At 38.4% G+C, this 22,863-nt stretch overlaps 1 protein-coding gene across 2 annotated transcripts in view; it reads right to left on the reverse strand.

Annotated features, from left to right (window-relative positions):
- GRM7 (glutamate metabotropic receptor 7) overlaps window positions 1-22,863 on the reverse strand; it is an 861,618-nt gene that overhangs the window by 59,540 nt on the left and 779,215 nt on the right. The gene's annotated exons all lie outside the window — the stretch shown is intronic.

Below are 22,863 nucleotides of genomic sequence, written 5' to 3' on the forward strand. Positions count from 1 at the left end.
TATTTGTGTTTTATGTGATTTGTAAAGGCTAGATTAAATGCAAATTGAGGGATGTGTTAATTAATTTGATTGTGGTAATTATTTTACAATGTATATGAAATCATTACATTGTATATCTTAACAAGTCATGTTATATAACCTAAATGGATACAATTTTTATTTGTCAATCACACCTCAATAAGGATAGAAATAAACAAATAGGTAGGTAGATAAATAAATTTAAAATACATTTTTTAAACAAGTGACTAGCTATGTTGACATTCCATGATAGTGGAGAGCCTAGTTGCTTGAGAATGTATTGGTAATAGTTTTCTGAAACTATACCTTGAATTGATCTGAGGATAAAATCCCCATTGATAATGGATTATACAAGGCCCCCTGTGGTCTGCCCCCATCTACTTTTGCAGACTAATTATCCACCACGGTCCCCCCACCTTCCTCCCAGAGCACCATCTATAGGGGCACTTCTGCAGGTCTTGAAGATGCTGGGCTCACTCAACCACAGAGCCTTCATACTTGCCCACCTGCACTTTTACTTTATTCTTGTTTTCCTCTATTTGGAATGTTCCTCTTGTGCTTCTTAGAACATCACTGCAGGCTGCCTAAAGTCTAGGCCAGCTTGTTAACATACATACCCTCAAAACTGCAGTTTTCTTTAGATAATTCATCCTATTTGCAATTATCCTCCCACTACCCCAATCATTTGACCATCTCTCTCCCCCACTAGGCCATAGGTTCTATGAAGGCAGGAACTTATGTCTATGGTGCTGGCAAACAGTAGGTGCCTTAAGAAATATGTGATGAATGAGTTCATGTGTCTGTATGAAAGACACGTTTCCCTACCTATGACAGAATGGTCAAATAGCCTTTTCCCAAATATACTGCAAAAATTCCCATCAGACCTGCTGGCTGCCTGGACCTTTCTGATCTCATTTCTTCAAACTGAGGCCCAAGTGAAAAAAGTGAAAAAAGATGTTGCCATCTCATCTGGAGAAAATACAGTTTTCCAGCAAACATTTTGGATTTGTATGTCTCTGAATGGTTTAAAGGAGCTGCCAGCTGCTAACTGTATAGTACATAGGAATATAAACTAGGAGGACAAAACAATATTGAAGTAATGATCCTTTTGATTGTGAATTAGACTATCTTTTGAAAGCTCATCTTTTCCTATTAGAATAGCTTTAGACCAGGAGTGTCAAACTCATTTCCACGGGGGGCCACATGAGCCTCGTGGTTGCCTTCAAAGGGCTGGATGTAATTTCAACTCCTTAACTTAGTCTTAACTGTTAAGGAGTAGTTACATTATTCAGTCCTAAAATTATTTCATCCCTTTGAAGGCAACCACGAGGCTGATGCGGCCCCCAGTGAAAATGACTTTGACACCCCTGCTTTAGACTTTCAACTCCATTCTGCCCTGCTAGCTTATGCTGTTCATGGTTACAAGGCTTTGTGCACCTGGGTGATGTTGCTTCCTCCCCCTGTGGCCACGTGACCACTGCTGTCACCCTGCTAGTGAGAGCTTTGCAAGTGTGGATCAGCTCGCTGCAGGAAGGGGTAAGCAGAGAGCTGGGGTCTTGGGTGTTGCTCCTTTTTCTATGCTCAAAAACAAATTTTGCAGTTGAAGAAATCATTCACAATTTATTTTTGTTTGTTTATTGTTTATATGTAACTATAGATTTTATATGCTATTCTATATATGTTTGTGTATGTGCATATATTTCTTAACAAAAACTACTTAGCAATATAAGACTAAAAAAACTATAATATTCATTTTATGGACTGTTTCATTTCACTATTCTCAAACAAGAGCCCATTGAGAATTTGCTACTTTCTTTTGAAAATTTTGCAGTCTCTGGTGACATTTCAGAAGTATGTGAAAACCAACATGAATGTATTGACCAAATTCCTACTCCCCCAAATCCTCTTTATGTAACATAATGGTTAAAAATGAAAAGTTTAGCCCTGGCAGGGTGCCTCAGTTGATTAGAACATTATCCCACACACCATAAAGTTTGCGGGTTTGATTCCCAGTCAGGGCACATATGGGAGGCAACAGATCAATGTTTCTCTCTCACATTGACGTTCTCTCTGTCTGTCTGTCTGTCTGTCTCTCTCTCTCTCAAATCAATAAGCATATCCTTGGGTAAGGATTAAAAAAATGAAGAGTTTAGAGCTAGCCTATCTGAGTTCAGCTATATTTGCTAGTTCCACGATCTTGTACTAATTATTTTGTTTTTTTGTGCCTCAGCTTCTGCATCTGTAAATGTGGGTGATAATGTTTGTATCTACCTCATGATACTGTCTTGGTGATTAATTAAATTACTGTCTGTAAAGTGCTTACATAGAACCTAGCAGAATGTAAGCACAGCAAGTCCTCATTTAATGTCATCGATAGGTTCTGTAACTAAGAGAAACAAAATATAATGAAACCAATTTTACCACAGGCTGACGGATATACACAAGAGTTAAGTTCCTAGGGCATCTTATCACTATTATAACAGAACAACACTGAATGAAATGCTACTATTTGAGGACCTGCTATACTATAAAAGTACTGCAAAATAAGTATAAAGATATGAAGGATCCCCAGTTCACAGGGGTCCCTGAGGTACTGGTCAACAAGGATGCAACCCCATTAAGGTGCAGGAGGAAAACTAAGTGACACTTTCTTTGCTATTCAATGCGAGGTTCAGTGTTGAGATCTGAGTTTTTATCCCAGTATCTCCTTTAGTACAATCTTTTAACAAGTGGCAACATATTTATTTTTAGTCTCATAGTTGTTCCAATGCTTTTTGTAAAATGCATAACCTGTTTCACCTCGAGTCTTTCACACCATTTTATTTTATCTTCTTTATAATTTCTTCAGAGATTCAAAGGCATTGGTGATTGTTATTGGACCCTTTCAGCAGAGCAGAGGACTCTTGCAGTGTTCTCCTGTGATCAAGCCTCTTCCCAGGGCTGGTCTTCAGCTGGTCCTGACCCCCTTCAGCTATCATCCCCCATGGAGAAATGTCTCCCTGCCTTGATCAATTCCCCAAAGCCTAGGCCTGTGAGAGGGATGCAGACTGCCTTGGAGTTTCTGTACATTTTGACAATTAAGTACTAATTTTATCATCAACCCAAATGAACTTCCAAACCCAGCTTCTGCTACTTGGTTGAATGTGGCTTTTCTAACATTCATCACATACAATCAGGTTTATATAACTAAAGAGCATTTAGGCAAGGGATTAGGAGTCAAGGGCTTTGCACAACATTCTAGAACAGTCATTTTCCTAAAGTCTGATGCATGGAATTCATGGCTCTAAATATCTCCTCTGTCTCTAAGTTTACTTATTTATAAAATTAAGATAACAATAGTTTCTACCTAATATGGTAATGTTTTGAAGATATAATCAATTAGTATATGAAAAGTGCTTAGTAGAATGCTATAAAATGTTTGTTGCTAATATTTACTTTCTGCCTAATTTATTTTTTTTATTTGGTCATTGGGATGTAGATCTCAAGATAAGGCTTCCTCTGTACCTACTTTCATATATTTTGTACTTTTTACATATGTTTTATTGATTAACTGGGTTATAATGTCTAAAACAACATACCTATTCATATTTTGTCTGATTGAAATGTACCAGCACATATACTATTAGAGTATACACATATTTATATACTTAATTCAATACCAGGTAAAGCCCACCTGAATCTGTCCATGCATTTTCTCATCTTGGCCTGAAACGTCATTGTCTGATAAAATGTGGATTCATCATGAGATTCCAATGTTGCTTTGTAAGTAGTTCTGGCACTTAGGGTTAGTAGAGTTCTCTTTGTCTAACCTTCAATTGATAAGATACTAAAAAATCTGAAAACTTGTTAGATAGTACTCATGAGCAAACTTTGAAATTTGCCAATTCTTCTGTGTAAGTTTCAGAATCAGTTTAGTTGAAGATTATCTTGAGAGATTTCAAGGCAAGCTCTTAATAGTTGCAACAGTGACAAGTTTTAAACTTTGAAAATCAGAATATTCTCATTGCTGTCCAAAGAATAAAAAGAAAGAAGTAAAGAAAAAAATTTATAAGATATATATATATATCTTATACATTTTTATTATATATATCAGGAAAAACCCAATTTCAGATTTTTTCATTTGTGAAAATGGTCTTGTAAGGTTGGAGTCGCTCAAGAAACCAGATGGATGCAGAGAGCCAAGGGGCAGGTTTTATTAGCGGGGAATAAGAGGGAAAGTGGAGCCAACCCAGGGAGGTTGGGGAGTCAACCAAGGAAGGTTAAGACTTGCTCCATTGTTCTTAGGGCAGGGGTTTTTTTTTGTTTTGTTTTGTTTTAGATTTTATTTATTTATTTTCAGAGAGGGAAGGGAGGGAGAAAGAGAGAGAGAGAGAGAGAAACATCAATGTGCGGTTGCTGGGAGTCATGGCCTGCAACCCAAGCATGTACCCTGACTGGGAATCGAACCTGTGACACTTTGGTTCGTAGCCCACGCTCAATCCACTGAGCTATGCCAGCCAGGGCTAGGGCAGGATTTTTGAGCGCAAAAACTGACCAAGTGTAACTGGCTGGGGTGTCAGAGTCCGATTGGCTAGAGCTGGTTGCTGGGTGCATTTTTGCTGATCATTGTTCTTGATGCATCTTATCTTTGGGTTAAAACTGCATTCTGTTATGCCAGATAGGCCGACTCCGGACCCCAGTCTTAGCCGGGCATCTGTCTGTCCTGGGTAAGCTCGGCAGGCAGTTTCCCAGGTAGGTAGTTTCCCATGGTGTAGTTTTCTGCCTGGTGATTTTCCATTCCTCCCAGGCCTGCCTAGGTCTGTCAAGTCTCATCATTACTAATGATGTCTTTAATAAGTATGTACTATATTGAGCAGTTTTCATGTCTATGGACCACCTGTATGTTCTCTTTGGAGAAGGGTCTAATCAGGTCCTTGCCCATATTTGAATTGGATTGTTTGTCTTTCTGGTTGAGTCATAGGAGTTCATTATCTATTTTGGAGATTTAACCCTTGTCTGATGTAGCATTGGTAAATATGTTCTCCCATATGGTTGGTTCCCTTTTCATTTTGATGATGGTTTCTTTAACCATGCAGAAGATTTTTAATTTGATGTAGTCCCATTTATTTATTTTTTCCTTTCATTTCTCTTGCCCTAGGAGATATATTGGCAAAAATATTGCTACATGGAATATCCAAAATTTTATTGCTCATGTTTTCCTCTAGGACTTTTATGGTATCATGGCTTATATTTATGTCCTTTATGCATTTTGAGTTTATTATGCTATATGGTATAAGTTGGTGGTCTAGTTTCATTTTTTTTGCATGCACCAGCTCAGTTCTCCTAACACCATTAATTGAAGAAGCTATTTTTACTCCATTGCGTGCTCATGCCACCTCTGTCAAATATTAATTGACCATAGAAATACGAATTTATTTTTCCTCAACATCGCTAGCCATCAGAGAGATGCAAATTAAAACCACAGTGAGATATCACCCACACTCATCAGAATGGTGATTATTCATAAATCAACAAACAACAAGTACTGGCAGGGATGTGGAGAAAAGGGACCCCTAGTGCACTATTGGTAGGAATGTAGACTGGTGCAGTCACTATGGAAAACAGTATGGAATTCCTCAAAATTCCTTTTGACCCAGTGATTCCACTGCTGAGAATATACACTAGGAATCCCAAAACACCAATTCAAAATAATTTGTGTACCCCGATGTCATAGTAGCACTATTTACAATTGCTAAGAGCTAGAAACAGCCTAAATGCCCATCAGTAGATGACTGGACTAAAAAAACTGTGGTACATTTATACAATGGAAAGTATTATGCAGCAGAAAGAAAAAGGAGCTCCTATCCTTCGTGACAGCATGGTTAGAACTGGAGACGATCATGCTAAGTGAAATAAGCCAGGCGGTGAAAGACGAATACCGTATGATCTCACTTATAAGAGGAATCTAATGAACAAAATAAACCAACAAGCAAAGTAGAACCAGAGACATGGAAACATGAAACAGACTGGCAGTGGCCAGAGGGGAGGAGAGAGAAGGGTAATGGTGTAAAGAAGGGGAAGGTATCAGTCAAATAACATGTAAGAATGACCCATTGACATGGGCAATGGTGTGGGGATTGACTGTGGGAGTGGGAGGTGGGCTGGGTGGAGGAGGCCAAAGGGGGAAAATGGGGACAACTGTAATAGAATGGCAATAATAAATAAAAGAGTATACTATAAAAATAAACCAATACTATATTTTCACTAATGAATTACCACATTTAACTGTATAAAAGTTGATTGATTTTAGTTGTATATTCAGATGGACTATGTGAGACACTATACTTTCCCACTATCTGTGCATCTGTGCACTTATCCATTCACCACTTTTACTGAGATACTACCCAGTGACTGCACTGGCCCAGGCTTTGAGCACACCACTGTGAAGATGGCAGGTATGATTTGCTTTGAAAATGCAAATTTATCCTGACGAGATTGATATGTTAGGAAACCATCTGAGGACAACACAAAGTTCATGTTTGCAAACGAGTGATTTCTTCCACAAGAAACACTAGATGAACACAGTCAACTGCACCCAGCTGAACCCAGCTGTGTGGGGATATATGAAACTCACACACGCTCATGCTTCAAACATCTGCCAGCTTCCACAATTTCACAATGAAACACAAGCAGCAATACTTTTGGCACCTGCTTCCATAAGCAAAGTTCAGCTCTTTTTTTAAGGCAAAGTGCCACACTTATGCTGATATTTATACATTTCTTAGCCATTTATGATGTATCAAACCATGCCACCACTTTTATTAGATTCATATTCTTTTTTTAAATATCACTGATGATGTTTTTGAATGTGTATCCTTAACTCAGTTTCTCCCATAATTCCTGTGTTTATTGCATGATATCATATGGCATAGTGATTTTTAAAAATACACATCATATTACAGCAGAACTGACTGATTAGTAAATAGGATGTCCACCACAAAATATGTGCTTGTTAAATTCTGGTTGAGGAAAAGGTTCTACACTTGAAGCAAGTATTAGGTATGAGAAATACCCTTGGCATTCAACATTGTTTTAAGAAAGGCTCTTAGTGTTTCATTGTTGTTTTCGTCAGTTGTTATTAGTGTGTTTCTGTTTCCTCATTTCTAGAGTGGAGAGAGCAGTGCCTATCAGGCTGTTGTTAGGTCAAATGGGCTCACCACTGTAAAGTACATGTGAAGGTGCCCAGCATGCAGCAACCATTCAATCAGGGGAGGTAGTATCATTGATTTATATATTGGCTATCACATAAAATAACTTGTTTTTTATGCTGTTATTTTTCATACAATCTTAATATATTTTAAAATGGTGATCTTACTTAAGGACTTCATTGAATCACAGTCTGTTTTATGGAATAACATCTTATTAAGTTTGCTTCTATTTTGTTTGACAGTATATTCAAACCATTATTTTATCTATCATTGGCTATTTTCTGAGAAATAACCAATTTTGTGCATTCCTAAGTGACAGTTGATAAGAGTTGAGACAAGAAGACTGTATGCAGTCTTTAGGTGGGATGGGAGAAGTTTCATAATTCTCTTGACATCCCAAATGTGTGAATTAAAAAACCAAATGTCTGATGCAGTCAAAGTGAAGAGGAAGAATACGTTCTTATTTGACAATTGCTTGGAACATTCATCTGACTATATTGAAATGAAAGTTCCTGGCAGTTAAGACCACTGTTTTCTCTCTTTATCCCCTGTACCTCTTGCTTCCTAATTAGAGTAGCCATATATGAGAAATAATAATGGTACATGGCTGGGAACATGACAGGATTTTGCAATTGGGACTTTCAATCACCCAGAGGGTCAACATACTGAAGGCTTTTGCTTAGTTATGAAATAACACATGATGATAAAAAGATTCAGCACAATGATGAGTGGACATTTCTTGTGTTCTCAGGGGGAGGGAGACTTGCTTCTTTTAGAAGGATAATGTAATGAAAAGAACAAGATCCTTGTTTTTAGAACTGATTTCAAATGTTGGCCTTGGCTTGTTGGTGGCTTTGGGATGCCACTTCAAGAGACAGAGTAGAAATTCAAACTCTAGCAATTTATTATTAGCATGCTTGATAGAAAATCCTATCTCATGCTACCACTATCATAGAACTTCCTGATTTTAAATTAAAGGAAATAAAGTGTGAAAAGTAGTATAGTGCCTGGTATATGGTGAGTGTTCAGGAAATGCAAATATTTATGAGGGTAGATGGTCTTCTGCAGATGATTTTCATGCTAGTCTGTTTACACCTATTTTTGAATAAGTGATATATAAATAAATAGATGATATACATAAAGAGATACACACATCAAATATGACGAAACAAACTCTGTGGACAGATGTATGGCACAAAATAATAGATAATAAAGAAAATCAGATAATTACTGGACAATACCTAGTTATACCTTGTTATGTTTTTCTCATTTAGTATCTCCAGGCAGACATGATGTTAAGTCTACAGACAATTACATTATTTACTTGGATGGGAATAAGATAAGTGCTCTAAGTGAATGCAGATCAGTTTCTGGAACATGAGCTAAGTGATTATTTCATTCCTGAAATCACCTACAGCTCAGTTCTTTGCTCACTTGACCAGAAGCCTGATGTTGTCTCTGTTCCCACAAAGCATAATCAGAGATGCTGTTATTCCAATTGACCATATCCTTGGGAAGTTGAGTGTTCCACTCCCCATGCTGCCCACCCTAATAAGCTGCAGGCCATTTTGATAGATAGCTCTTCTGGGCAAATACAAGCCCAGCCTACATATACCCATACTCAGAATTTCTTTCCTCCACCAGCCCTCGGACCTCTCCATTTTGATTTTGTTTTTCTCCTTCAACTGCAAGGTAGAAGTTTTACTCTTATATGTAACTAATACCGGTGCTGTTTGCCCTGTTGTGTTATTTAAAAGGCTGTTTGCCATTCCTGCTGGTTAGAGAGCACACAAATGTTAGGTCTCTGCATTTAGTGATTTAATATACAAAAGCAAATCATTTCCCTCTCCCTCAGCATGCAGCCTGGAGAGATGCACTTCTGCCAGATTCCATGGGTTCCCTTTGAATCTTTGACCATATTCATCAAGATTGAACCTAACAGCTTTTTTTTGTAGGAGGCAATGTCAGATTCTGTCTTATAATGTGAAAATGCTGGCTTGTTCCTCACTGGGGAATATACAAGGTCATATGCAATGATATTCTGTGTTACTTTGCAAGTAAACCAATGGATTAAAAAGTCTGAACTTACTCTGTTTCTAAACTTGTCATGTGAAATATTGAATACATATGAGAGCAAAGCTGTCTAATTATGCCAACTTTTAAAGTTATCTTTGTAGTTCTAATAAATATAAAAAGACAATCAAATGAAAATATTGAGGTCAAATTAATGGCTAAAAGAAACAGTCTTTGTGTTTCTTGGGCATATTCATTGTGTTTTAATGTGCACTTATATTTATTAAAACTGGATCCAAGAGTGTCATTGATAAGAAGACAATGTCAATTTCTTACAAAAAGAAAATCTGGTCTTATTTCAGGTTTCAAAGCCATTGAGAAAGGCTTTCTGATGAAATTTGTCAGGATTTAATCATCATAATCATCCAGCTTTCTCTTTTCAGTGACTAGCTTAGCTATTAGTTTTTCTGACCTTACTCTATTTTTTTTGGTCTGTATCTTTCCCATGTTAGCATTGAGCAGTGGTAGCCCTCTTCCTATCCTTCAGATTCTTCCTTTTCCCTTGCATGAGCTAATACTTTTCCCTATACGGTCTTTGCTTCCCTGCTTTTCTACTACTACTGGTGCATCCATATTTGCATGGATGGAGGCAGCTCCCCTAACCTCTGCTTTGATTACATAGGGTGCTGTGGCACCCATTAGTCAATGTACTGAGTGATGTCCCTGGCTGAAGGGCAAACCACATCAACAGCTGGTCACTAGCTGGTTGACTTGTCCATCCAGTGGTACCTGAGCTTGACTCTTCATGAAGACCCAAAGTTGTATAGTGGTTTATGCCCAAAAGGAGTAAATAACTGCAATGGGCCTCCCCAGGGAATTGTAAAAAAATAGTCATTTAGCCTATGCCCCTACATGGGACAATGAGGGCTCTGAGATTGGGTAGGGAAAGAACACCCATTCTGCCAGGAGAGAAAGAAAGAGATGGCATGAGCCTGGCCAAGGAATAGGGGCTGAGTGGGTCACAGTTTTGCCTCCATCATAAAATCCATTTTTCTTTCATCTATGTTTCCTTGGTCTTGAGTCAAGGGTCTTAAAAGTACCACTTTCTACCTACTTACTCTCAAGGGCCTGCAGTCTGGCTTCTATTTTACCTCCTTTGAGTCTGCCCTTTAAACATTCCTAAACTCTTTGCCAGATCTGAGAAATATTTTCTGGGTCTCATTTCTCTAAAACTCAATGCTAAGAACAATATGACAATGGTGGGGTTCCAGCTCTACTTCTGCAGTAGCTCAACTTCCCATCATACTTTGGATGAAGATAAAGGACTTCACATGGCCAAGGAACTGCAGTGTCCACCTTCTGCCTTCCTTCACTTTCTCTAAGTCTTTCAAATGAACAAGGTTCTGCCTATTCTCAAGGCTTTTGCCTATCTGTTCCCCCTGCCTTAGATGCTCTTCCCACTCATCTTTACCTGGCTATCTCCTACCTGGCTTTTGGGTCTCAATCCCACTTCTTCAGTGAGAGCTTCTCTGATGCTCAAGTGTACAAGTATATTATACCCCATTCTCTTGCTTGCTAATAAAACAAATTATTTCCCTTCATTACCTTAATCACAATGTGATTGTTTATTTGAGTGTTTATTTAACAAATATCCCTTCACCAGACTCTTACCATGTGGGATTTACTTGAGACAGCTCCTGGAACACAGTAAGTTCTTAATTCATACTAGCTGAACAGATGAATGAATACAACCTGGGAAACAAATTGTGCAGCCAGGAGCAGTAGAATGTTTGACACATGCAGTAGAATAATAGTCAGGAGCTTTGGGTTTGGATGCAGGCCCTGCCACTTGCTGACAACTGTGCAATCTTGTGCACCCCACTTATCCTTTTTCAGCCTGGATGTTGATACTTACAAAATCAAGTGAGTAATGGCATCTACCTCACAGAGCTTTGGCAAGGAAGAAATGGCTTGTAAGTGAGCCATACTTCTTAAAATCTAAAGCCCTGGTCAAAATGCTTTGCTGGTTACATTCATGTCTGTGCAGCACCTGACAGTGTAGCTATGTTCTTTGTCTCTGAACAATCATAATTTTCTTCCATTTTCCAGGACTTGCTCCTCCAGCCATTTAATTGGCTTCTCTTCTTTCTCCAGCCCTGTGACTGGGACACTCCTCTAACCCAGTCATAGCATTCAGAAGTAATAAGCAAAGGTGACAAAATGCAAAGATAAATAATCCTATTTTGGTACAGATCAGAGTATTTTGTGGATATCAGCACACCAGCCTCTTTCATGTCGCTTAAATATGTCATATTCTCTTCTGCCACAGGTCCTTTGCATATGATTTTCCCTTACCCTGGAACGTTCCCTTGACCTATCTACCTTGATAACCAAGACTAGGTAAAACAATCCTGTTATGAGCACTCTGAGCAATCATGATTCATATTTAAACATGTATGTGTGTGTGTGTTTGATTTGTATCTATTTCCCCCACGAGGACGCATGTCCATTTAGCTCACTGTTTTATTCCCAAAGCCTAGTACTATGGGTGGCAAATACATGGGACTTAACTTATACTTTTAAGGAAGAATTTAGGCACAAAGAAATTCCATTTGCAGCCTTTGGCTTGATCCCTGACATTATCCCAGAGAACAAAGTCAGAAGGGTATCTGATATGAAGGACTAAGAGTGTGATGTTCCCATGAATTTACATTCCCTGTAGGAGTCCTTCCTCACCTGGGGGTTGCCACTGTGTTTCCTAATCTTTCCTGTGCTCATTAAACATAAAGCACACCCTGAAATAAAGATAGAAAGGAATAGTGCTTCCCCCTTAAAAGATAAGGGGGCTTTTCATTCAAAACCCTTAAGCCACTACCCAGATTAGCACCTAATTATCTCCTCAATGGAAAAAAAAAATAGTTGCCATGATGACTCAGTGAAGAGTTCAGGGTGTTTATTTTTTTAACAAAAAGTTTCTGACTTTGACTTAACTGAGACCATATATTCATTTTATTTTGCAATTCTCATCTTTCCAGGCATTTTTGGAATCATCAATAAATATCACTTTTAAAAACTTCACCTTCTTTAGAAAGTGTGATGGCTCAGACTATGGTAATAGCAATGAAGAGGCCAGCAGGGGACAGATGAGAGAGATATTAGGAAGTGGTAATGACCAGTGGATGGATGGGAAGGGAAGGAGTCAGGGTAAGAGAGGAACCAAGGGATCATTCTCTACATTCTACTTTTATGTAATCCCCAGGATATTATCCAAAATCACATCATCATTGTACAAAATCCAAAGTGAGATTGAGCTTTTCTTTAAAAAAAATTGTTTCCACCACTCCCTAAGCAAGGGTGAACTGGCTAAAAATCTTTGCAAGCAAATGAATTGATATTAGCACAGCTGGACCCTGGGCCTTCTAGAGTGCTAGGCTCAGAAATTTATACCAGCTTCACCTCCTCTAAACCAGGAAGCCCTGATTCTAATCTAGCCATGACTACACAAAGCCAATTCTCCATCATTATTTACTTTTATTGCTGAGATTATTTTCTCTTCAGACCTCTACTCTGTATTTATTCTTATTTGCAATTCCTAAACTACTCTTCTTTAAAAATAAATCCACTTTCTTAAAAAAGTACAAAATAGATCCATAAATTGGTTAAGTAATGAGCATCTGAGTAAATTGCTGTCTCTCCACACCCAGAAAATATTTGGTTTATGAATATAGTTCTTATAATTTAAGAAAAACATTCTTAGGTAAAAGTCTGTTGTTTCCTCTGACTCTTGAAATGAAACCACATCAAAGTTTGATATAATTTATAAGAAAAATGAATGAATGTCTTAAAACAATTTTAAAGGTGCATCCTCTATTCAGCCTTGGCTTACGACATCACCAGACATTTTTCATGGAAACAAAGATAAAACAGAGAGGTCTTTTCTCTGGTGCACTTAGTGATGTCTCCAAAGTTTTCAGACGCACACATGAGAGAACAATACAGAAGAAGGTTCTGAAAAGGTTATTCTCCTTTCCATGGAACTGGATGTTTATTTTCTTTAACATAGGGACTATCATCTTTGCCAACCTCATAAGGCAGCTGCAACAAACTGGCATCTCACATGACATTGAAAATGGAGCTTTCTCTCCAAAGCCTGCCTCTCCACTAATTTTCTGTTTTGCAGACACTATTACCTCCATCTAGCTGGTTGCACAAAATGGAACATTAAGGGTTATTCTTTAATGCTTTCATTCCCTCCAGTTTTACCCTTTCTATCCAGTGTGTTACTCAGCTGAAATAATTTGTAAAATATTTCTTTTCTCAATGCCTACACCTTAGTCTTTAATACATTTAACCAGTTAATACACAGAAGAACAGATGATAATGGCTACCATTTGTAAATTCTCAATTTTAGCTATTATTATTACAATTATTATTATTCACTTAACATTGTTCTTGGGGTGCTATAGTAGCATCCTAACTGCTTCATACATTTTTGCCTCCTTCTAAACAATTCTGTACAGAACCACCAGAATGGTCTTTATAAAAATTCAAATCAGCCCTGGCTGGCATAGCTCAGTGGATTGAGCATGGGCTGGGAACCAAAGTGTCCCAGGTTCGATTCCCAGCCAGGGTACATTCCTGGGTTGCAGGGCATAACCCCCAGCAACCGCACATTGATGTTTCTCTCTCTCTCTCTCTCTCTCTCTCTCTCTCTCTCTCTCTCTCTCTCCCTCTCCCCCTCCCTTCCCTCTCTAGAAAAATAAATAAATAAAATATTTAAAAAAATTCAAATCAGATCACATGGTCTCCTGTAAAACAGCTTTCAAAGACTTCCCATTACCCTAGAGTTTCTGGCCTAGCTATATTTCCAACTTCCCAGACAGCTGCTGTTGAATATAATACATATATACTGTCATTCTTGTATGTTCTCAACCCATATCCAGCAAATGGCCTTAACACACTATTCTCTTTGTCCAGGATGTTTTTCTTTTTGCCCTGAGTTCTCTACCCAACTAAGAACTAACTCATCTTATAGGTCCAACCTCCATGCATTTCCTCTGACAGAATTCATGTGACTATACAGCTACACCACTTTGCATTTCCTCCTCCCATGATGCTGTTGCATAGCAGCCTGCTTTTTTTCATTCATAGTACATGTTACCATCAGTGATGATTTATCTCAATGCTTAATCTCCTACTAGAATTCAGGCTTTTTGATGACAGGGATACCCCTACCACAAAGGACAACTTCAAAATATTTCTTTTAATAAATAAAGGAGAACAGTTTTGAAAAAATAATTCTAAAGTAAGGTACAAATATAAGCATCCTCATGTGTGATACTGACTTTCTCTTTGAGATGTAGGTATATTTGGGGTAGATTTGGGTTTTTAGATTGAATACACTTAGAGACTTTTAACTCAAAATTTTCAATTTCCAGAAGGGTCACATGAGTTGTGCAGGGTCACCATAATTGGGTACAAAAGCTAAGATGTAAGTTGGGATTTTTTTTCTCATTTTATTATAGTGATAAGCATATTCAACTAAAAAGCCTATTTAATAAAAGACTATCTCATAGAACTCTTTATTTTTTTATTCTCTAAGACTTTAACTGCCAATGGTTGAAAAAGAAAAACAAAACAAAACAAAAAACCCAACTCTAAGTATTTCTAAAGGGAACTGATAGAAAATTCCCATTTTTTACCATGAACTGCATGTTTGTGTGTTTTTATATTTAAGCCCATATTTCCTACTAAGAATAACAAGCAAACATTCTCTGTCTTTGATTCAAACTATGTCCAGTTTCCTTGCCAAATGAAGCTTCTTGTCAAGAGGATGGATGCAGTGTTGCTATCCTTCACCCAACTGTGCCCACAGCACCCAGGCCAATGCCCCAGTTGCTAAAAGTTGTGCTGGGGCAGGCAGGAAAAAAAGGATGAAAAATAAGCAATATGCAAATAGTTGTATATATATTAGCTGTATATTAACTGAAGCATGAACAGTTTATAATGTCTGGTGGTTCTGCAATGTGTTTATGATAGGATGACTGACTGATATGAGAAGGTTAAGAGCAGACCAAGGAAACTAGGAACAGAGGAAGAAGGGAATGAAGCCACATTAGGATGGTAAATTGGAATTCTTTGATTTTCAAGAGATCATTGAATGCTCTAGTATCTTTGTTGTTTGTGTGTGTGTTCATGGTAGGACAGGACTCCTCCCTCCTTTCACTTTCTAGTTGTTTAGCTTATATATAAGATGGAGTATATGAAGGACATTTGGCAATTCCTCTCCAAGCAGAGTCTATTTGTGCATAATAATGATTGAAGAGATTTGCTGAAGGGAGACCCAAACCTGCAGTGGGAGAGGTGTGATCCCTTTATGGACATTTGAAATGGATCTGAAGCATGGACTGTCCATATCAGAAGATGTGGACCAAGAGCTGCCATTCTGGGAAAGTGAGCCAAAGCTATTAGACCAAAGGTGACATATTCCCAATGACCACAACGGAAAGTTGCCTTGAGAGTGGAAATGCCTCTACCTGTCAAGGAGTTGAGGGAATCAGTTGACTAGTGGTTAGGAAACTCTGCTTGGGTTGGGAAATGTGGCTGTAATTTAAGTGGCTGGCTGATTATGGGATGCTTAATAATGAACAATCCTACTTTTTCCTTCCACTATGAAACTACAATATGGAGGTTATACCCATTAATGATGTTTCAGGACAAGCTTCCTTGACCTTATTGTCAGAAAAGCAATGATCTTTATGTTAAGACTTGGGGCTAACAGAACAGATGTATTAATGGTCTAGGAATGAGATTATTGGACTCAGGTGTAGGGCACCTGAATTTTAGTTTCTGCTCTGCCAGTTAATGATTGTGGAATATGGACAAGGCCATTCTAAATACATTTGTGAAAATGTACTGCTATTTTACCTTTGAACCCCAGAAATATGTGTCTATTTTCCCAAGCAAACATTTTTTCACAAAACCAATAGTCTTAATGCCCATGCCATGGATTGAGGAAAGTTAAGCAATAACTTAAAGATAATTAGAATTTTGAAATAACTGGTATATTCACAATGTATAAAAGTGATCAATGATTATATGACAATTACTTTATGAGCATTATAAACAATTAGTCATGGATGACATTGGCAATGAATAAAAGAACCACAAACCATCCATCCCTTGGGTCTCTGTTTCTGTGGGTTTATTTTTGTTTTGTGTTCAGATTCCACATAACAAGTGAAACCATAAAGTATTTGCATGCCTGACTTATTTTACATAGCATTATGGAGGGAATATAGGTGAAACGGGGAAGGGGAACATAGTCAATGACACTGTAGTAAGTTTACAGGGTGACAGATGATTACTAGAATTAGTGGGGTGATCATATTGTATGGTATAAAAATGTCAAATCTCTACATTGTACACCTGAAATTAATGTAACCAATATAAGCATGTATACCAACTATAGTTAAATTAAAAAATACATTTTAAAAATACCATGAGAAGCAGGGGCTTCTGGATGTCATGGTATACCACACAGTGACATTCCCCTTCAGGACAGAAGGAGTTCCTTACTCTGGTGCTGGGGACATCAGCAGCTACAGCTCTCAGCTAGAGGTCTTTTTGGGAACTGTCTGGGCTGAAGAGACTCATATTGCTAAGGTTCTACCCCCTTCCCTGGGGCAGTACCCAAAAAATCACTGGGAGATGTTGTTGTATGAAGACTCAGCCCCTTGCCCCAGGAGGGGACAGCCATGAAGGGTAGCTTTAGTGCTCCTCAAGGGCATCAGCTCAGCCCTTGAGTGTGCATCACAGCCCAACGTCTGTTTGGCCCTGTCCTTTTCTTCCCTTTGTACCTATTGGAGTTAATACCAAGGGTAGCCCAGAAAACCTGCACTTGTGCTCCTCTGAGGCCAATCTGACACTTGGCATATCACTTACAACTCTTATGAGCATATCCATTCCAATCAAGATCAAGAACATTTTCAGTACAACTTTTTTTCAGTGTTAGGATATTTATTAATATAATTTGTTTTGAAAATTATATTTAATTGATTATGCTATCACAGTTGTCCCAGTTTTTCCCCCTTTGTACCCCTCCACCCAACACTCCCAACTCCCTCAGGCAATTCCCATACCATTGTTCATGTCCATGGATCATGTGTATAAGTTCTTTGGCTGCTCCATTTCCCATATTGTACTTTACATCCCCATGGCTATTCTATAACTACCTATTTGTACATCTTAACCCCTTCACCTCTTCATCCCTTCCCCCCACACCCTTCTCCCATTTGGCAACCATTAAAATGCTTTCCATATCCATGATTCTGTCTCTGTTCTTGTTTGCTTAGTTTGTTTTTTTTAGATTCCATTACTGATAGATATGTATTTCTTGCCATTTTATAGTTCATAGCTTTGATCATCCCTTTATTAAATAAGTATTTTTAACATTTCATATAATAATAGTCTGGTGATGATGAACTCCTTTAACTTTACTTTATCTTGGAAGCACTTTATCAGCCCTTAAAATCTAAATAGCTTTGCTAGGTAAAGGATTCTTGGCTGTGGTTCTTCACTTTTCATGATTCTGAGTATTTTTTGCCAATTGCTTCTAGCCTGAAAAAGTTTTTTAAGAAATCAGCTGATAGTCTTACGGGAATTACTCTGCAGGTAACTAATTGCTTTTCTCTTGCTACTTAAGATTCTCTCTTTATCTTTAATTTTTGACATTTTAATTGATGTATCTTGATGTGGGCCTCTTTATGTCCATCTTGTTTGGGACTCTCTGTGTTTCTTGGACCTGTATGTATATTTCCTTCATCAAATTAGGGAATTTTTTTCATTATTTTTTTCATATAGTTTTCCTATGTCTTGCTCTTTCTCTTCTCCTTCTGGTACCCCTATGATGTGGATGTTGGAACACTTGAAATTGTCCCAGAGACTCCTTATACTATCCTCATTTTTTTGGATTATTTTTTCTTCTTATTGGTCTAATTCATTATTTTTTTGTTTCCTTATGTTTCAACATTGATGTGATATTTGGCTTCATTCACTCTACTGTTGATTCACTGTAAATTTTTTTTTATTTCAGTTAGTGTATCCTTCATTGCTGACTGAATCTTTTTTATGATGTTGAGGTCCTAGCTGAATTCTCTGAGCATCCTTACAAGTGTTTTGAAATTTACATATGATAGATGGCTTATATTCATTTTGTTTAGTTCTTTTTCTGGAGTTTTGATCTGTTTTTTCATTTGAGTCACATTTCTTTGTCTTCTCCTTTTGGCAGCCTCCTTGTGTATCAGGTAGAGATGCTATGACTCCCTATCTTGGACATGTCCTAAAGTAGTAGGTGTCCTGTAGGGGCCAGTGGCACAGCCTCCCCTATTACCCACGCTGGGTACTTAAGGCGCACCCTCCTCTTTTAGTCGAGACTTGTTTGCTATTGATAGGTCAATGGGAGGGATTTACCCATACCAGTCAGCTGCAAGGACTGGGTATGACCACTGACCACCAACCCCATCCTCCATGGAGGATCAGCTGTGCAGTGGGAGGGTGGTTGTTGGGAACCGCCCTGCCTGGTATCAGAAGCTGTAACCCCCACCTAGGCTAAGGCTAAGGGAACGCCCCTGGAACCCAAAGCCAGCAAGGAGACAAAAGCTTATCTTCCTGGCAGGAGCGCTGCTTCTGCTGCTTCATTCATAACTGAACCCCAGAGCTTGGTCGGTTAGCCAAAGACAGGTAAGATTCCCCAAGGGGGGAATGACCTAAGACAGGTACGATCACGTGGGAGGCCCCCAAAAGAAGGACTTTGGGGGCTACAGCAAAAGGGGGTGATGGACCCTCGTTCCTCAGCTTTGACATAGCCTGAGTCCTCATCGTCTGGGAGAAAATCTCCTTATCTCTTGGTTGCCTTAGTCCCCTTGCTCCACCTAAGCCTGAAACAATGACAGGGTGGTGCAGCTCTGTGCTGAAAAGGGTGGGTTCCCCGGGTGATCAGGCCTAAGAAAGAATATGTAAAATCCTGTGAAACCTTCTTTGTTTAGAATGCTCTCAGTTGCATGAGAAGGGTCCAAGGAGGAAGTTAGTTTGTTCCTTAAAAGTCTTATAGCTCAGCCTTGGCTGGCAAAGCTCAGTAGATTGAACACGGGCTGCGAACCAAAGTGTCTCAGGTTTGATTCCCAGCCAGGGCACATGCCAGGGTTGCAGGGCATGACCCCCAACAACAGCACATTGATGTCTCTCTCTCTTTCTCCCTCCCTTCCCTCCCTAAGAAATAAATAAATAAAATCTTTAAAAAAAAAAGTCTTACAGCTCTTTGACCCTGACTCAAAATAGACCCCCAGAGTTCTTTGTTATCTATTGTTCCTTACTTCCTAGCAATGAGTAATGAGCTTTTACTTAAATTCTTATGCAAACGAAACCAATAAAAAGCCTCTCTGGAGGGGGAATGGCACGCTCTCCCCACCAGGGAGGGTGGCCAAGGTGCTCCCCATGTGAGGAGTGGCCCTGCTGTTCCTATTCCCCCACAGGACCTGGTTGTCTCTGTGTATGTTTTTCTCGCATTTCAACAAGCCATCCACAGCGTTCCATGATCACTGCTGGCCCGTGACCCACACATCAGGCGGCGATGCTCTGATATGGTATGTAGCTATTCATTGGGTACAGAGGCTCAAGGTTTTCCCAGGTGTTGCAGGCCAAGGTCAGCTACCACCTGTGTTCTGCCCAGGGCCACCCAGATAAACTACAGAGTAATCTGAGATGGCTGCTACTTGTGCTGGGCTTGGAAATTCCCAGGTGAAGCCAAGCTGTGAATCTAGGCTGGCTGCTGATAGTGCCAGACCTTTGGCACCTTAGCAAGAGCTACAAGGGCTGGAGGCTCACTGAGGCCAACTGTGGCTTATTGGAGAGGATTTAAGAAGATGTGAAGCATGAGCCAAGACAAGTCATTCATATTGAAAAGCTACTGTTAACAGCTTGAGCAGGCCCATAATTTGGGTGGGGTGGAATCACCCTCAGACTCAGGGAATCACCAGGACTGGGAAAACAGTGTGAGCCAGGTTGATGGAATCTTAGATATAGCACCCACCTGTTGGCTCTGTGGCCCTGTGGGGGGTGGTTTCAGAAAAGGATCAATAGTTTCTGCCTACCATTCTGTCTGAGAGAAAGCTGTTCCCTAGCTCTTGCCCTGATGTCAGACACTTCAATTCCTCCCCTGTGTCATTGGAGCTTTTCATGCTGCTAGCTGGTGCTGGAGCTCAGAGGGAATGAGCCTGGGTAAGTCCATATGCAGGTCCTTTAAGAGGAATTCTTGGGAATCCAGCATTTTTGTCCACCAACTCAATCCCCTCTGATTTTTGCAGTCAGAAGTTATGGGAACTTATCTTCCTGGCACTGCAATGCTGGGCTGGAGGGCGTGGTGTGGGTTTTGAACCTCTTGCTCCCAAGATATTCGTCTTGAATTTTTATCTTCCACACATAAGTATGGGACCAGCCTGTTCCTTATCTCCACATCTCTGCCCCATCCTACTCCATCCTACCAGTCTGGCTGGATGCAGTTTCTTTAATTCCATAGTTGTTGGACTTCCATTAAATTAGATTTCTGATGGTTCTGAGTGGTTTTTCTATAGTTTAGTTGCACTTGTTCTATAACTCCTGTTGCAGCACAAAAACTCAAAGGTCAACTGAGCATCTTACGACTTTCATAGAATGTGTCAGGCAAATCAGCATATCTCAGACAAAATGTATCTTTCTCCAGGACTTGTTTCTATGAACCAAAACTTTTTTTTTCACTTCTCTTATACAATACATACCTTTCCCCCAAATTTTATTTTTAAACCATTTAAATTTTAAGAAACTTTGAGGACAGAAAACCTCTGTACCATCATTATTTAGACCCACCCTTGCTGATATCTCACTACATTGTTTTCTTCTTTTTGTTAAGTGATTTTAAAGTTATATACATTATAGAGGTGTGGAAAAAGCAGGTTTACAGTTGGGAGTGTGTGAAACACAGAATTTATTCTTGTGTTATTATTTATTAATTATATTATTTTCCATACAAACAACTGTAAATATATTTTTGCCCCATCCTCTATTTTATTCTTTTTTATGTCTCTATGCATCATCTAAGGAAAAGAATGGTTTCCTACATAACCACAATAATGTTATGATACCTAAGAAATTTAATAGTAATTTAATAATGTCATCTAATATATACTACAATGTCAAGTTCACTTATTTATCCCAAGTCTCAAATGATTTTTCCCCAATGTAGAAGTCAACCAAGGGTTATGAATTGTATTTGGTTATGTCTCCTTAGATTATTATACACTAGTACAACCTCCCTCACTTTAGTATTTAAATAGTTTTATTGATATAAACAATAAACTGCACATATTTTAAAAGTAAAATTTAATGTTTTGGTACATGTATATGCCAGTGAAATCATCACTACAATTAAGATATTGAACATATGCATTATCTTCAAAATTGTCCTCATGGTACTTTTTAATCTTTCCCCTACATTCTTCTCTACCCTTATCCCAAAGTAACCACTGATCTGCATTTTGTCACTGTAAATTGATTTGCATTTTAAAAGTTTTATGTAAATAGGAAAATAAAATTAGCATTCTGCTTTTTTTTAGCATAATTATTTTGAGATTACCCATGTTGTTGAATGTACCAATGACCCATTGTTTTTATTGCTGAGTAGTATCCCACTGTATGGATTTACCACATTTATTTAACCATTCACCTGTCAATGGACACTGGGGTTGTTTCCAGTTTGGGCTATTATGAATGCCATATACAAAGCCTTCCATGAACATATTTTTCATTTTATTTTGGTTAAATACATAGAAAAGAAATAGCTGGACCATATATATAGTAGGTACATGATTAAGGTTTAAGAAACTAACCAAGTATTACCCAAAATGGGGGTATGACTTTCCAATCTTATCTGCAGTGTATAAGAACTTCAGTTCCTCCAAATCCTTTTTAATGCTTTGTAAAGTCAGTCTTTTTTCATGTTAGACATCCTAATATGTGGGCAGTAAGATCTTGTTGCCATATCTAGCCACATATTTAGGTCTAGTTTAACTTCTCTCAGTAACATTTTGTAGTTTTCAATAAACAAGTCTATCATATTTTATTGTTAAGATATTGACTTTTTCTTTTATTATTTTGTCTTATTTTTTAAAATTGTATTTTTCAATTATAGTTCACATTCAATATTATCTTGTATTATTTTCATGTGTACAGCATGGTTACACAAGCTATATTTTACAAAGTGTCCCCCTTGATATTTCCAGTGCTCACCTGGCACCATGCACAGTTATTATAACATTATTGACTATATTCCCTATATTGTACTATATATCCCTGTGACTATGTGTAACTACTAATTTGTACTTCTTAATCCTCCCACCTTTTTCACCCAACCCCCACAATCCTTCATCCCTCTGGCAACTATCAGTTAGTTCTCTGTATCTATGAGTCTGTTTCAATTTTGTTTATTTTGTTTTTATAGATTCCATATATTAGTGAAATTATGGTATTTGACTTTCTCTGACTTATTTCACTTAGCATAATATCCTGTAAGTCCATCCATGATGTTGCAAGTGGTAAGATTTTGTTCTTTTTT

This window comes from Phyllostomus hastatus, unplaced genomic scaffold, assembly GCF_019186645.2.
Source record: "Phyllostomus hastatus isolate PE091 unplaced genomic scaffold, TTU_PhHast_1.1 phas_contig_16, whole genome shotgun sequence".
Classification (NCBI taxonomy): domain Eukaryota; kingdom Metazoa; phylum Chordata; class Mammalia; order Chiroptera; family Phyllostomidae; genus Phyllostomus; species Phyllostomus hastatus.